This window comes from Gnatocerus cornutus, chromosome 7 (assembly GCF_029298725.1).
Source record: "Gnatocerus cornutus isolate USDA-ARS CGAHR chromosome 7, icGnaCorn1.1, whole genome shotgun sequence".
NCBI lineage: Eukaryota > Metazoa > Arthropoda > Insecta > Coleoptera > Tenebrionidae > Gnatocerus > Gnatocerus cornutus.
In genome coordinates, this window is record NC_142239.1 from 13,299,890 (window position 1) to 13,304,904 (window position 5,015).

At 32.0% G+C, this 5,015-nt stretch overlaps 1 long non-coding RNA gene across 1 annotated transcript; it reads left to right on the forward strand.

Moving 5' to 3' along the window:
- The first annotated feature begins 1,194 nt into the window (after positions 1 to 1,194).
- LOC148171188 (uncharacterized) lies at positions 1,195 to 2,680 on the forward strand. Its single transcript, XR_015770489.1, has 3 exons — positions 1,195 to 1,553; positions 1,607 to 2,529; positions 2,592 to 2,680. It is a non-coding gene; the product is annotated as an uncharacterized LOC148171188 (long non-coding RNA).
- Positions 2,681 to 5,015: the final 2,335 nt, after the last annotated feature.

Below are 5,015 nucleotides of genomic sequence, written 5' to 3' on the forward strand. Positions count from 1 at the left end.
AGAATTTTGGCGCATCCACCATTTAGGTTCCTTATTATTTTCAAATTTTTAAAAATGTTTGGTCTCTTTTGATCCTTTTTTAGATTTTTTAGATAATAATTAATGTAAAATTGTTTATATTTTTGGACCATTTAAACATCTTAATTTTTTATTTACAAATAAATAATTTTTAAACTGCATAATTATTACATTATAAGATTTTAAAAAATAATAATATAATAATTTATAAGATTTCATGCAGAATGTTCAATTATAATTATTAAGCTACTCAGCTGGCAACTTATTATTTCATACAAACGTGTGTCTGAACTCGACGTTTAAACGTCAAATAATTGACAATTGGTAGGGAATGACAGATAACAAGACATACGTTGACTGAGTACCAGCCAACTAGATAAATAATGTGAAAACCTACTGTTGCACCAGCTCAGCCTCTTTTTCTCTTCTAATAATTTCTAACAACTTTCAACGTCACGCCTCTTGTTAGTCGCATTAACTGAAATTAATTTACCCCGCCATTCCAGTCGTAGGTCAAATTTAACTGATTCAAAGTTTCCCAACAACTTAACGAATTAAGTCGCTGGTTGACGTTATGTGCACTTGTGAGATTAATCTGCTTTGTTTCTGGCATAACAATTAAATTACGTTAACACGACACGCGTTCAAAAATATGCCCTGTGGCACCTTCATAAACTTTATACAAATATCTGAAGCGAAATAAAGCTGTCAAGTGAGATTTATTTGATGGATATCGAAAGCTCATTTCGCGTGCTTTTCATAAACTTGATGGCGATGATAAAACGAAATTATATTATTAGGGAAATCAACGAGATTGTTTTTATATTGTTTCCGGTAAGAGAGCGATATCGAGAGTTTGAAATTCTCAGTAGGCAAATAGATTCTTAGAATTTTTGCGTTTGCAACACCTCAATTTTGTTAGATTAAATTCCTATTTCCGTTCGGCTAAACTTGAAAGATTTTGCGGTATTATCACCGACACGTCTATCGGAATCAGAAACGAATCAGTGTAAAATTTCCGGAATTTTCTAGTCTCCTCATAAGTTTCAAGTATCGTCTTAATGATACAAGCACACGATCCACGCGGTGTATGTTATCAAAATTAATGAGAACTACTTACCCTTCCAACGATTAATTTGAGTTTTTCCTAAGGTCACTAGATCAAAGTGTCTGTTTTATAAGGTACCGCTGTTAGTTTTCAGTGCGCAATTCAAGAGAGACAGACATAGTCCATAAATCAATGGGTTAGAACGAGACGCAAGATTCTAGGGAATTGTCATAAAATTGTTGACGTAAAATTTGTCATTGACAAAATTTAAGGTTATCTTAAATTTATTTGTTTAAAATACACTTAAATAAACCGTGGGTACAAAAAGAAAATTGGTTCCAACATTATAACAGACTATGTGAATACGTAAGAGGTGAGCGAACCGACATTAGAACCGATTCCATTTTAGCACGTTAAGGAGGTGCAACACTCAGAAACGGTCTCGGACTTCAAGCACTGTCTTTTCTAATCTCCAACGATTCGACCTGTATGCAGTAACGCCCTAATTAGAATATGCTATTAGCACTTATTATATTGTAGCTTCTCCCGACGATGTAGTAACAATGATGAGATGTTAAAGTAACTGAGAGAAAGCATTGCACAAATGGAAGTAGCAAGTACATTAGCAGAAAATGAAGTACATGAGATATTTTAAAGGGGCTACTAAGAAGAAAGAATTTACAAGTTTGAAGAAGTAGACATGTTTAAGATCTTGAATGAGTTTATGCAAAACAACTGCAACAAAATGAATGAATATCAAGAACAAATATTAAGGTTATGTTAAAATTATTTACTTAAATCACCCTGAAATACAAAATTACATCTATTTTTAACACTACAGGAGACCATTTGAATGCGTTTAAGGACCTTCGTAGGCCACATTAAACTATAGAACCAGTTTTGCATATCTTATGTATATTTCATGTCCCATTGCATTTTCAGTTTTCACATTCATTATGAGGAAGTAGCAGCGCCTTCAAACCAACCATCTTCTGCCGCTGATGTTGAAAGCGATGGTGTGTCTTCCTCATGTGACTGTGTATCTGCACTGTTCAAGTGATGAGTGCAATGACTGTGTCTTGTCCACCTGCTAGTTTATGAGGCCCCGCTGTTACATTAAGGATAGCAGTCAGTTGGTCCTACAACACATTTTGAGAACGTTTACCGTTGAGGCCGATATACTTACACTTTACAATATCATTGCTTGTGTTTTAGGCATTTGAAATAATATTTCTGTCCATAACGCAGGTTTTGTGATGTACCACATGTGAGTGGTCTTGCTTCTTCCATTTTCTTGCCCATAGATTTGATTTTCAACTCATAATAACAATAAGATGAACGAGTTATTCGCCTGAATGCAACAAGTTCATGTTGGTATTGGGGCTATTGAAACACAAAAGCGATTGAAGACAAATTGGGGGAACATTATTTAAATTTAGTTCACGGAATTCGTAAACTAACAGGTACAAAATTCCATAATCTTATAAGAAGTACTCAAGGGTTCATATACAAAAACCAATTTTAGTATTCCCCCATTACGTACTGCTTAACCAATGTCACAATGATTGTCGGCTTCGATAGGGCTTCCATCTACCTTCTATTTGGAGTTTTCTGAAATTTGTGGAAAGTCGTCGTACATAAAACATCAAATAGTATTTACTTACGGCGGAGGAAACGAATACACCATAACGATTCGTGTTGAGAAATCGCACATTCAAACCATTTTATTACAAACGATATTTGACAAGAATTGACAGTTCATAAAGCAATGTGTCCACACAAACAACATTTAAATTTAGTGCGCATGTAGAGATAGACAGAAGATATCGTTGTCTTTCTTTTTGTCACTAACAGCGGTACCTTATAAAACAGACAATTTGATCTAGTGACCTTAGTTTTTCCCGGACTCGCCTGACATCTAGTGACAACTAGGCGAACTTAAGGAGCATCCAACTGTTCAGAGGAAATTCTGTTAATTTATCGGCGTCAATTTTTCATTTTTAATCGGTCGATCACCTGACGAAAATTTCCTAACAAATTATTGACTCTTCTTGACAGGAAGTTTGAAAGTCGTTAATAATAATAATATGTGCTTCCGCCAGTTAGCGGCGATGTGATTCGTAAATTTAAATTGAAAATAACTTAATTTAATGCATATCTGCAGCGACGAAGTGTTAAAGTTTAATTGCTTCACATATTAATTAAAGTTTAGACTTTGTTAAACTCTGGAAAAGCAAGTGAAGCACTAGAAGAGATGGTTCAATTACTCACTTACACAATTACACAATTATTTAGAGATGAGGATTACCGATAAAATCAGAAACTTCAATCGAGAACTTTCATGAAATTGTCTGTAATTGTAAATGCTAAAGTAGGTAATTATGTATTGCATTTAATCAATTAGTTGTTTTACACTATTTTGGATTTTTTTGGTTTGAAAATGGTGAAGGCGCCCAGTGAAAATTTGCAATTATTGCACTTCTATAAGTACCTTACGTTCTATGTTTTTTTTTCAAATTCTGCACATCCTCTAGATTTTTTAATTTTATCAGTTTTACAGAGTTCCTGGCATTTTTTATTTTTAGATGCTTCATGTTATCGGAATTTTCTATTTTCAGCGAATCTTTTATGTTTTTGGTTATGTGGTAAATTAACATAGAATTTCTTGGTGTAACCGGGTATATTTTTTGGTTTGAAATTATTATTAATTAATTAATTATTAATTAGTATCGATGATCTAAATACGTACAGATTTAAAAAAAAGTGACTCTGAAGGTGTTAAAGCTACAGAGTTACAATTTTACATTTTTTTTTGTAGTTTTTTTTAAATTTATACGTTCTTTTGAATTTTGACTCCCTTGAGCCCTTAATTTCTTATTTTTTTTCTATAAATATTCTATAAGAATCTGAATTCTTTTGGTTCAGCTGGTTCTAAAAAATTTCTGCACTTTTTCGATTTTGAATTTTTCGAGTTTCTTGAATGCTTTAATTTTTGAAACCTTTAGATACAGGCTGTTGTAGAATTTGCCAAGGACTCATTTACCACATATTCTGCCTTGCATTCAGAGAGTCAATTTGCGAAAAAAAAAAAAAGTAGTTTATATGAAAATTAATTAACGCTTATGATTGTGAACCATAAATTGCTCTAATTGAATATCTAATGAGTTTATTTTTTTTGCAAGTTTACTTTTAGAATGTAAAACAGCATTAATGTTGTTAACGGATTTTTTTTGGGTTATGGGACACTCTATATGTACCTTCTTTAGATTTTTAAAGTCATCTAAATAGATCTATGAAATTCTTTTAAGTTCTTCTGATTTTTGTATACCTCAAATAACATTTGGATTTCTTTAAGCAAATTTCTTAAATTTATTAGCATTCAGTGGCAATAATTTCAATTCTCTATTTTTTTAGATTCTCTGGATTCTTTGAGAAATATTTTCATAGTTATAGTCAATTTTTGAATAATTATCATTTAAACTAATTATTTAATTGTTTAATAAATTGTTTAATTAATACCGAAAAGATGTTGAAACAATATTTCACACTTTTTTATACACCCTGTAATTTTAATCGAACAAAGTCTTCATTTTCTATAGAAATTTGTAGATCGATCAGATAAATATTGGCTACAAAACACCATTTTATTGCGTCTCTTTGTTCCAGATGACATGATTATCTCGACTAGAGTATTCTTGGAGTCTTCCTCTCATAATAACAGATTTGTTTACCTCGAACGTTTACTTGATGCATCACAGTAAATATTAAAATATTTTTTGTTAATTGTACTGAATGTAGCTGAAATTAGTGCAAAAAGTGATGCAGACACAACACGAATGTATATGGTAATGCGGACTGGTTAATAAAAAGAAGTCCGAATGTGTTTAATAAATGTGACATCCAGACATTTCCCTCGGGATCTGTAAAATTGGGATAAAATTAAAGTAGA